General features: G+C 34.7%; 1 protein-coding gene across 1 annotated transcript in view; it reads right to left on the reverse strand.

Moving 5' to 3' along the window:
• PARD3B (par-3 family cell polarity regulator beta) overlaps positions 1 to 12,497 on the reverse strand; it is a 939,210-nt gene that overhangs the window by 340,187 nt on the left and 586,526 nt on the right. The gene's annotated exons all lie outside the window — the stretch shown is intronic.

A 12,497-nucleotide genomic window follows, 5' to 3' on the forward strand; every position in this document is an offset into this window, starting at 1 on the left:
CTTTCATGGTGCTCTGCAGTTAATTCCTCCTTATTTAGTGCCTGTGGACAATTCTGTACTTCTGGAGATTCTCTCTCAGGTTGCATCCTGCTTCAAAGCGTTGTTCTGCATGTCCTAGCTTGTTGGCAACCTTTTCTTCACCCCACTTGGACCGCAGCACATCACCTTTAACCCCCCCAAACACCTCTTCTCTTTGCCAGGAACATCCCTCACAGCAGCCATCCTATGTGATGGGCTGCACTCAAGGTTTTTAGGAGCAGATGAGTCGGGAAACGCTGCACGTATTATATTTTGAAGACTCTTAAAAGCCCACAATGTATATAAAGCACCTTGCAGGTTGTGAATGATCTATTTAAGAAGATGGTTGAACTTTAATTCAGAATTTTCCAAACTTACTTGACCATTTATTACTAGCCTATGGCTAGAGGACTTGGCCACTTGTCCCCCAGCCTTTTGGAGAAAGCACTGAGATAATTTACCTGGCATCTACTGATGTATTAAGGCTAGAAATGGGCTACCTCTGATGTAACTCATTTCTCACTCATTTTGGGTGCTACAATAACTTTTGCCAGATTTAGAAATTGCGTAAATGTTTTCCAATTCCTTGGTATACCCTTGTTTTACCTTTAAGGAATTTTGGCGGAAACCTTTGCAGGCTCTCACAATTCTTTCAAAACAATCCTGAAGTACTTGGGGATGACACCAGTTAGTTCCTGGATCAGCAGAGAGAAGATCGGCTTTTCCGAGCTCACTTGCAACCATCACTCTTGATTAGTCAATTTCCAGTTTGATCCCTATTTTAGTTTTCACTTTAATTTTAATACCTTCATAGGATAGAGTTCCTAGTAACCTTTTCTTATGAACACCAGAAAACAAGTGTGTGTGGAAACATCAGCCTTTCCAGTCAGGTTTCCTCTCTCCACAATCTGTAGAAGTTTATGTTTGTTATACTGAATATCTTTCTGGTGTCTTTATTCACTTATTTTATTATTACCGTTCATATCCCTAATCTCTCAAGCTCTGATCATGGGACTATTTCCACTGAAGGTAACCTACAGAAATAAGATACTATTGTGTGTTATCATTGATAACTCTCAATTATTTCGAATAGTACCTGCCATAGAGGAAGTACTCAATGAATATATGTGGAAGGAACAGAGGCAGGTAGGCAGAAAGGAATAGATGAATGGGTGAATTTTACATGGGACTGACATTATATTTTCCAGTGTTGGACAACTTTTCAGTCTTATCTTATCAAAGCAGAAGAGATGTTTCTGGTGATGCCAGCTTGTACTAATGCTCTAAAGCAGCCAGAGCTGCTGGTATAAAGTAGTTTTAGTGTTCCAAGGGAGACCTAAAAAGAAATTATTTTTGAAGAATTAACTTACCCTAGACTAAGCCGATTTTTATCATAAACAAGTCCAAGTTCTCATTTTTATCTGATTCATATTTAGCTAGACATTTTCTAACTATGTAATGAAAGACACAGCTGTATTAATTAATACTTTGGAGCAGGTAACATACTTTGCTTTAGAAAAATAAAAGCAAAATATCTATTTCACACCATGAGCAAGAGTTGAGATTTGACCTTTAATATAGAATAACATTATATTTCCAGAAAGGTGGTATTTAATTTAGAAATTTTCAGGTTTACAGAGGAACTGCTCAGATGAATCACAATAGAAAACAATCAGTATATGTATGAAAAATGTTTAGCCTCAGAAATACTTTAAAAGAGAAATAAAAATACCCCTTTTAACCCTGTAAAATTGGCAATAAATAAATAAATAAATAAACAAACCAAGATTCTTTCAGACACTACTGATAAGAGCAAAATTTCCTTTTTGGAGGGCAACTGGTCATATATGTCAAAAGCCTTCAATCTTTTTACAACACTTGGCTAAGGAATTATACTTTGAGAAATTTATAATGATAAAATAATCATGATTGTTTACAAAGATTTCTGCACTATGCATTGCTGTTTCTAAGAGCAAAGAATTAGAAACATTCTTATGGCCAAATAACATAATGTTAGCCAAATAAATCAGGCTAAATTTACTCAAGAATAAGCTTTACAATTAAAAGAGAATATAAAAGGGGTGGGGATAAGGGGAAGGTGAGGGGATTAGAGAGCACAGTCAGTAACCACAAGATGGTCACGGGGTTACAAAAGTCAATTTGGGGAATGTAATCAATAATGTTGTAAAGATTTTGTAGGGTATCCGATGGACACTTGTCTCGTTAGGGAGACCACCTCAGGGATGATGTAGATGCCTGATCACTGCACTGTACACCTGAATCTGAAGCTGAACAATAATGAATGTCAACTACAAGTTTATATATATATATATATATATATATATATACACACACACACACACACATATATATATATATATGCTTACAAGAAGCGGAGTACAGCATTAGGAACAGAGACAGTGGAAATGTAATGGCTCTGTGCGATGTCAGAGGGGTAGTGGATGGGGGGAGGGGTTGACACAGTGTGAGGGATATAAATGATAAACGTCTAAGTATTACTTTGTTTTGTGCACCTGAAACTAATAAAAAAAAAAGCACAATAAGATACCACAACACACTGACTAGCATGGCTAAATTAGAAAGGATGGCAATATCAAGTGTTAGCAAGAATGTGGGAACTCTCAGACATTGCTAGCGGGAGCATATAATGATACAACCACTTTGGAAAACATGTTAGCAGTTTCTTATAAAGTTAAACATCCACTAACCATGCAACCCAGCAATTCTACTCCTAGATACTTATATTCAACCGAGAGAACTGAAACCACATGTCCACACAAAGACCAGCTCCCAACCACCATAGCAGCTTTTTTCATAATAGCCTAAAACTGGAGGGGAAAAAACAAATGTTCATCAACATGCAAAAGGGAAAATAAGTTTTTATATATTTACACAATGGAATACTGCTCAACAATAAAAAAGAACAAACTATTGATCCTTGAAACAACATGGATGAAATCTCAGAAACATTATGCTGAGCAGAATGAGCCAGAGGCAAAATAGTACATACTACATTATTCCATTTATATGAAACTCAGGAAAATGCAAATCTCATCTATAATGATGGAAAAGAGATTATTGATTACTTGAGGCAGAGAATGGTGGGAGATTGACTGTAAAGGGACGTTGAAGGAAATTTCTGGGGAAATATAAATTTCTATATCTTGATTGTACTGATGTTTACATTGCTGTATGAGTTTGTCAAAACTCATCAAAATGTACACTGAAAATGGGTGCATTTCACTGTATGCAAATCACACCTCATAATTTTAAAAAATTACTAAGATTGTCATTATGAGAAAAATTAAAAAAAAAGATAATGTAAAAGGAAAGACATAGAGAATAATAATTAAGCTAGAGTGTTCACAAAGGGCACAAATTGAAAAGCGTATGTTCAGTATAATCACTTTGGGGAAAAATTAGAATATAAAAATACAAATAGGTATACAGGAGAATCCATATATAAGATTAATATGTTTTGCTTTATTAAGAACTACAACTACTGCACCTAAAATGAAATAGTTGTACCTCCCTACAGTAGTTTTAATTTCCACATAAAGCACCAATAACAAATATGCATCATTCCAAATACCATTCAGGAGAGATAACTGTGAAACTGTCCAACTTCATTTAACATATTATATTATATTATATTATATTATATTATATTATATTATATTATATTATTATACATTTTATATAATTTTTATTATTATACTATATTTAAGTATATTTTCATATATAATATTTTCAGCTAATGGAACACTCACTTTAGAACAACTACAATGAATTTGGTTCATAGTTGCAAAGAGAATTTAAGTATTCTGTTCCATTCTTTGAATAGCTTCCTTAGCTTCATATTTTTATGAAAATGTTCTTATATTAGCACAAAAGTTCTTTAAGAAGGAACACAGAATTTCATTTAAATATGAATAATGGTTTACAAAACACAGGCAAGTGAGAAAGAAAGGTTCATATTTGGCTTTATGTAAAGTGTAACTTAGTATAAGAGGTAGAGCCTCAATTGAGGTCCACAATAAAAGAAGAAAGTGCTTCATGTACTAATCCAAGCTTCACGAGGAGCCCAGAATATTTCAGTTCTAAAGGATAAGGCAGTCTTTCCATTGATTACAATTTCCCACCAGAGCACAAATAATGCTCTCAATATACAGAGGCTCATTTAATAAAGATCCGCATGGGTTTCTCACTGGTATATATCATTGGTTAAGGTTCAATTACAAACATTTCCAAATGTTATAGTGTTCTTTATATCTCCTGTGGGAAAACAGAGCCTAGAGTTTCTCTTCCAGACACTGAATTCTTAAATTATCTATGTATTCCCCTGAACAATGCCCAGCTCCAGAAAATGTAATCTTAGTGAAAAAACTACATGGCAACATTTGGGACCATTTGGGACCCCATGATTGATCAAAAATTTACATACGACATCCGCAGTAATCTTTCCCTGACTATTTCACAATACTTAACTTCAAGAGAATTTACAGACATTGACAATTCAAATCAAACACCAACTGCAAGAGAAAGTGTAGGAGATGCACCGGCGCCCCTCTACTACTACTACTATTACCCTCTCCATGGCTGCTATTATGCATACTAACAACATTGACTCTTGAATGTTCTAAGCATCATGTGACATGTTTTTATATAAGAGGGATGGTCCTTGATTCAAAGATTACTTTTTTCCTGATGGATGCGTATGAGGGAGTTGTGCCTCTTAGCCATTTATTCAACAAATGGCAAATGAGAGCAACTGTGTTTAAGGTATTTGTCAGCATTTATGCATTGCAGATGATATGAGAGTGGTGGGACAGAATGTGCCACAACTTTTGGACAAGTCTAAAACATATAAAATAGTATAAAAGCACAATTTCTACACAAAAGGCATTGTTTTCCAATTAATGGTAATAATGAACACAAAGTGAAATTATTCTTGAAAACGTGTTCCTTAGGGAATGTAAAAAAAAAAAAAATCAGGGAACAGGATAGATATAGACTTATAGGGAGAGAATCATGTCCTTCCTTTATATAAAGAGGCATTTTTATGTCTGTGCTTCCAACCCGAATCGTTCTTCTAATTAATTTCAAACAAAATATGCACTATCCTGCTGTAGCTAAAATTCCAGTTATATTACAGATATGGAGAAGTGATCTGCATCTCTATAATTCAGTTAATATTACTAGTTCATAAATTTTTACTTGTAAATGTACAATTGTCTAAAATTTAATTATATGCTAAGTTTTAGTTATCCAAAATGTTGGATTTCTCAATGTTTTGAAAGAGGCCTGCTTTGGACGGCTGTGCTGTGAACTGTGTGTGAAGTGAGTTATTCTGTTTTCCTTACTGTTTTCTCTTTTCTCACCAGAGATGTCTCTCTAAGATTTCTGCCTGAGTCCTGACAACTTGTTTTCATCAAGTTATCACTCTTCAGTTATAACCTGTGTTGGTATAGTCCTATTAACTATATAAACATATTACAATACACTAACAAAAAAATGACAAAAATCTGTATCCTTTATCTAATACTGAAAAATATACAATGATTCCTTTCCTATAATTCTGATGAATTTCGTTTCTCTTCTGAGTCTTGATGAGTTGTTTTACTTTATGTATCTATTTGTTTTCCTTGCCAAAAAAACCAGAATTTGGTTTTCCATCACTATTAAATTCCTAAATTTCAAAGCTTATAAACTTCATGTATCTTCTGATGATACATGTGGCTATCACCCTTGATATATTTGGGGTGCATATTCAATTTTAAACAGATTTGAATTTTTTCACATTAGCCATGAAAATATTCAAGGAGAGCTCTTGTATGCCTCAAGTCATCCTTCTTTTAAGCAAGATATCTTAATTTCTTTCAACTGTTTTTCATTAGACATGGTTTCTAAGCCTCTCACCAATATCTGGATGCATTCTATAATGTTTTTGTCTTTATTAAAATATTTGTTTTTTGTTAAAATAAAACAAAAACACCACGTTTTCTGTTTTGGTTTTTGTTTCTTTTTCATTGTACAAATATGAAAATCCTCTGATGATCAGCTTTTAGATCACTAGTTTCACCAGTTGTTTCTGGAATTCATCATCTTTCTGAAAATTGTTAATTTGCTTCCTGTCTTCCAGTGTGAGGCCTATGCTTCGTAATTTCTAATGATGAGGGACAGCCACTTTATAATCACAATCCTTTTAGTGTATAGGGATATAAATTGTCTAGACTTCCATTTGCTGGCAGCCATGGTTTTCTAATTCGAACATCTTTTTCTTATGTGGATGAAGATAAAATTAACAGAGAAACTGGGTGCTGGCTGTGCTTTCCACCTGACAGCTGTTAGGTACTTTAAACAATGGGCCACCACACTTTCCATTTCATGCTCTAAAAATAGCTTGACTTCCTAATTCTTATAGTTTTGCAAGCCTCATTTCAAGCAGCTATTTAGCTCTTCGGGCATTTTCTCTTCCCTTCCCTTTCCTTCTCTTCCCTTCCCTTCCCCTCCCCTCCTTTCTTCTCCCCTCCTCTCTCTCTCTTCTCTCTCTCTCACCCTCCCTCCCTCCCTCCCTCTCACCGTTTCCCCATTTTCTGTACAGCCAAGGTTATCAGTTAGTTCTTGAAACAGCCACACTACTATTTTCAGATGCCTCTCTCTTTCTCTCTGAGATAAGTTATCATAATGTCAGTATTTCCTTTTGGAAATCGTAACTCTTGAGTTTTCCTTTCCTGTTAGGGTTTTAGTCAACATACATGCAGCAAACACCATTTCTTTCATATACTACTGAATTCTCAGTGTTTAATCTACTTCCTGGAACACAGTAGGTTCTAAGTAAACATTTGTTTAATGAAAAAATAAACATTCTCTGTAATTCCTTAATTTTGACTTCCTAAAGCTTACGGCATACACCTATGTTCTCGTACAGGTTTCTTACGTATTAAAGATGGTGAACACTTTCTTTTAGTGTTACCATTAATTCTTCTTTACCAACCAGGTCTTTATTATTATATTTTTAAAAATAAGTCAAAGTTATATCTTAAATATCAGTACTTGATTTAGTTTTCACCATCTTCAGAGATATTACTTATTGATGAACAATAAAGAAGATTCATGGATATAAATAAACATTTATATTAATATTTATTATACAAATCATATATATTAATTGATAAACCAGCATCAGTTATTAAAATACAGTTTTAATTCTCCTTTGTATTCAGCCGTTAGTATTTTTGTCTTATTACTAAGATGCATACAGAAGTAACTCACACACACACAAAAAAGTACCTCACTATACAAGAAATAGTTTTAAAAGAAACTATTATAAAAGTAGAGTGGGTTTAATGAACTTTTTCATGCTCCTTTTTGATCTGGTACTGGAGATGCTTAACTACTCTTGGAGAAGAATGTCTGACGTCTATGAAAGGGTTATACTCAAAATGTGACCCAAATATTTATTTTGGTTGAGATGAGGAATCAGCTGAGTTTCAATTTACTTCAACTGTGGGTGTCTAAAAGTATTTTCTGTCCTAAGACAAATTTTGAATCACCAACTAACAGAAAATAAAATTGATGAATTACAGATTTTGAAAGAAAATCAGTCAATGTTTTTATTGTCTTGATTTTAGGGACAAATGACACGTGCTTTTTTTGAGACTGTGAAACATGGAATGTTAATAATCATCATTGTTGAGAAACTTCCTAAAATTCTGCCTGGATGCCTCATGCGTCACTTTAAGCTCATTTCCTCTCATTGAACAGAGGCAGGACAGCTGGCCAGCATCTTCCATCTGTACTGCCCTCAGTCTGCTAACTGTGTGACAGAATTCCCTTCTGAAATGGGAGTAGGAGGTCAATTTGAAACAGGAGAGAAAAGTGTCTCAAAAAATAATAATAAAAAATAATAAATAATCTTGAGGGAAACAACATTTTAAACTTAAACTTTGAATGGGGCTATATTAGGTCAACGAATGGGCCAAAATACTGAAGTGCCGTCCCTAGAATAATTCAGACTAATACTTAAACAGTATTACTGGGTCATAAAACACCAGGCCTGGAAATTAAAGATGTTTATTCCCCATCAAAAGGTCTTTGAATGTAACTCTTTGGCATACTGCCAACAAGGGCAGCTCTTTGGGGGAAAACCCTATGCCAAAGGCCAAAGAGGCAGCTGTGGTATTTAGCTCCTGAGAGCTTCCAACTCAACACCCACACAAGCTCAATTATGAACAAATTAAAGGGATCCAGACTGAACACAGTAATTCTGGTAATTTAAATAAATAGAGGAAAGTCTACAATTAGTAGGAAAAGATTGATTTTCTGGAAAACCCAGAAAATGACACTCTAACCCCTTTGAATAAGCATAGTTACAGCCAATTATTTAAAAATAAATTTCCTTTTATTCATCATTTTAATCATCCCTGATCTGACTTAAATGTGGCCACATGCATGCCAGAGAAAGTATCGACAAAATATTGAGACAGAATAGCCTCAAAAACAAATCTATGATGGATATATAGGAATTAATGACACTGAGTAAAATTATAATCATACTTTTATGTATATGTTTTAGAGCACACCAATAATGTTACTCATTTCTACCTTTGTCGAGTGCAGAGAAAAATTTAGAGTCATTCAGAAAGAATCAAAGATTTAATATTGGGAAATCTATTAATATAACTTACTCAATAGAATAAATAAAAAAATGCATATAATCATTCTGTATAGGTCATTAAAGTCACTTAATAAAATTCCTGATTAAACAAAATAAGGAAATAAAAAACTTTTAAGAAGCTTGGAATACAAAGAAACCTATTTAACTTGATAAAAACATTTCTAATATTGACACACACGTGCACACACACAGAGTAGAAGCATTCCTGTTTAAATTTTAAATTTATTTTGATGAACCAATGTAAAGTCATGTGTGAGAACAAATGCATATGAAGAATCAAAGTAATTTTACAAAAGATGAAAAATCAGAGGAGGATGTTCCTACAAGTTATCAAAATACAATATGATAGCACGATAATTTGAAAAGGGTGATGCTGGCATAGGACAGACTAATATATCAGTAGAACAGCATGGCTAGAAACCAACCCATGTATGTAAGGGAATTTAGTATTTAATATGACTGCATTCTGAATTCATGGGGAAAGTATGAAAAAGTCAACAAATGTTATTAATAATTTGCCTACTTACATGGAGAAAAATTTCTCCACTTCATAAGCCATGAATAAAAATATATTATATGGGCTGGCCCGGTGGCTCAGGCAGTTGGAACTCTGTGCTCCTAATGCCAAAGGCTGCTGGTTCGATTCCCACATGGGCCAGTGTCCTCTCAACCACAAGGTTAATGGTTCAGCTCCTGCAAGGGATGGTGGGCTCCGCCCCCTGCAACTAACAATGGGAACTGGAGCTGAGCTGCGCCCTCCACAACTAAAATTGAAAGGACAACAACTTGACTTGGAAAAAGTCCTGGAAGTACACACTGTTTCCCAATAAAGTCCTGTTCCCCTTCCCCAATAAAAAAAATCTTAAAAAAAAAAAAGCATATCAGCCATGGTCATAAAATAATGTGTGGCAATCTATAATGTGTGTGTGTGTGTGTGTGTGTGTGTGTGTGTGTGTGTGTGTTATAGATTGCTACACATTAAAAACAAAAAACAAGCCTTCAGAAGTACTAGAAGAAAATAAAGGGGGTAAGAACAAAACTCAAAAATCATGAAGGAAAAGATGGAAATATCTGACTATAAGACAAAAATCTTTTTTATAGTAAAGAATATCATGCTCAAAACTAAAAAGACAAATAATAGATTGCAAGAAGTTATTTGCAACATACATAATATTCTCAAGACGAAATAGAAAAAGAATTAACAAATGGAAACATTGGCAAATAATATACATAAGCATAAGCAAATCATAGAATAAGAAACACAAATGGACCCCTAAAGCCCCCAAAACAAAAAAAACTCTAAAACTCTCATTTAAGCCCAAATTCAATCAAAAGGGTGAAAGTAAATTGTAAATCAAGATTCATTCAAATAACACCATACAACTTTTATGAAGAAACACAACATGCGATATAGCCGTATATACATAAGTGGGGAAGCAAATAGGTAGAGTGCTTTCTAGAAGGACTTAATACAGCAAACTATTTTAAAATTATGTTGGTGTTTGGGGAATAAGGGAAGGAGATGGGAATGAGAAGGCTTTATTATTTTTTTTTTAACAAGAAGTATCTGTATTTCGAAACCTAGGTGTCCAAAATAAGTAAATGGAACCCACCATACTGCTGCTGGCCACTCACCTTTAAAATAATTTGAACATATAACAATGACTCATTAATATGCAAGTTAGAATACTAGCTTAGACTCACTAGCAAAAATGAAACAAACAAAAACAAAGAAGGTACTGATGCATCCTGTTAGCCTTTGAAGATTCCTACAAACTTTATAAAGGAGGAATATCCAACATAAATTAACTACACAATAAACAAGAGAGGTTTTTTTTCTGTTGTTATTTTTTGTTTTAATTTTTGAAAAATGGACTTTGAGCCTGTTGCGATTATTCCTATAAGCATAGTTATCGACCTTTGTAGCAAATTCCTTACGTTGGCCTAGTACTATGCACTAGAAAAGTAAATGACTTACAATATTATTTTCACCTAATCAAAGAGGAAAGACACTTCCAACGCTTACCATTCTGGTATCATCTGAGTTTATTCACTGAGATAATCAACACATTTATTGAGTTCACTCAACTGTTCTGGAGACAGGGGTTCAGAATGGTCCTAAAATATTGACCGTCAAGAGCCCTCTGCCAGACTGTGAGCTTTAAATTGACACTTTCTGGAAAGGATCAAACTTTGATGGTTACTTTAAAAATGTTTTTACAGCATATTTTATAGTTTCTGCTGTATGGTGCATTCTAGCCAACGCTTTTAGTTTGGCACTTCTGTTCTGAAGGAAACAGCTCATGACTGCTTCCCAATTACATAAGCTGAACAAACATTATTATTGTTGTTGCCCTTTATGGTATAAGTACAATAAAATGTAATGGGTGACTGCTGAACATACATATTTTGCAAGAGCTATTTCAATGTAAAAGAGAAAACTTCTCAAAAACAAAGTTTTCAGTAACCAAAAATATAAAAAGAAATACTGTTTCTGGACCTGCCTCAGGTTTTATTTTTCACAGATTTGGTATTTTTTTCTTCCTTAAAATGGATGCTATTTTTTTCTTTTTTAGAACCATACTGCTGGCCACTTTCTTTTAATTAAATGAGTAAAATAGTAATATATTTTTCCCTCGAATTAAGCAGATTTTTATCCATTCATCTTCTTCATAGAGAAATTGGGAAGACAGAACAGGAAATGTTTATTAAGCACTCTATGAAAATAAATTGCCCCTTAAATTATTAGGAATAACCTAATCATTGTCACACATTATTCCTTTGTTTTGCCAAAGGTTCACACTAGGGAAAACACCCCTTTCGATCAGTGCTTAAGACAGCTTCCTCGTTAAGGTTTTCTATCTGACTTTCACTGTACGTGATTAGAGCAAATGTGTTCCAGTGATCTGTTTAATTTATAGAAAAGAGAATCAATTTCTCTTGTTTCATCATGATTGAACATTTTTCTGAACTCCTGTAAATGAGTTACAGATAAGCGCTATTTATCAGATTGTTTTGTGGAACACGCAGTTTTGATTATTCTATTTTCTTGTTGCTACTAATGAAATATGTAATATGCCTCAAGAAAAAACACTTGCAAAGCTTAGCCTCTGAGCATTCAGGAAGCAATGACTATTTCTCTGAGAATTTATTTTGCACCCACACTCTTCTCTAATAGTTCTCTCTCCAAGAGCCCAGGGGAGGGCAGCAATGTCTTCGGGTACCTGAAATGTTTTCTAGGGACTCAGTTCCAGGGCCTGGAGAAGAGCATTTGCGAGGCTTTTGGTGTGCCCTGGAAGGCAACAGTTACCCAGAAATTCCCTGTGGGGCTCAGAACCTCAGTGACATACAGACTTGGGGTACCTTGACTCTCTCAATCTGGCACACCCAGGAACTCTTCTTCCCTCCAGTGTGACAGGAGTTTGAGATGGGCATTTAAAGAGTTGGATCCTTTGTACCCTCCCTATCCATGGCACATAGACATGGGAAGCCCCATAGATCCACTGAACCACATTACCTTCCCAGGCCCTGCAACACGTATGGACCTAAGAAATGGAACGGCACTGGTAGAAGTGAGAGCACACACACAAAGGCAGGTGAGTTAAGGATGCTTACGGCATTCAGATCCTCTGGAAGGAATAACCCTATTTTGCGGACCTATATGGATCACTTTATAAACATAAGTCCTTTATCTCTCTTTTCAAAAGGGGTAATTACAACTAAGTGTGTGAGAGGCGACAGGAAGATAGGATGAGTTCTTCAGCAGACCTTGCCCCCT

This window comes from Rhinolophus ferrumequinum, chromosome 8 (genome assembly GCF_004115265.2).
Source record: "Rhinolophus ferrumequinum isolate MPI-CBG mRhiFer1 chromosome 8, mRhiFer1_v1.p, whole genome shotgun sequence".
In the NCBI taxonomy this organism is placed as follows: domain Eukaryota; kingdom Metazoa; phylum Chordata; class Mammalia; order Chiroptera; family Rhinolophidae; genus Rhinolophus; species Rhinolophus ferrumequinum.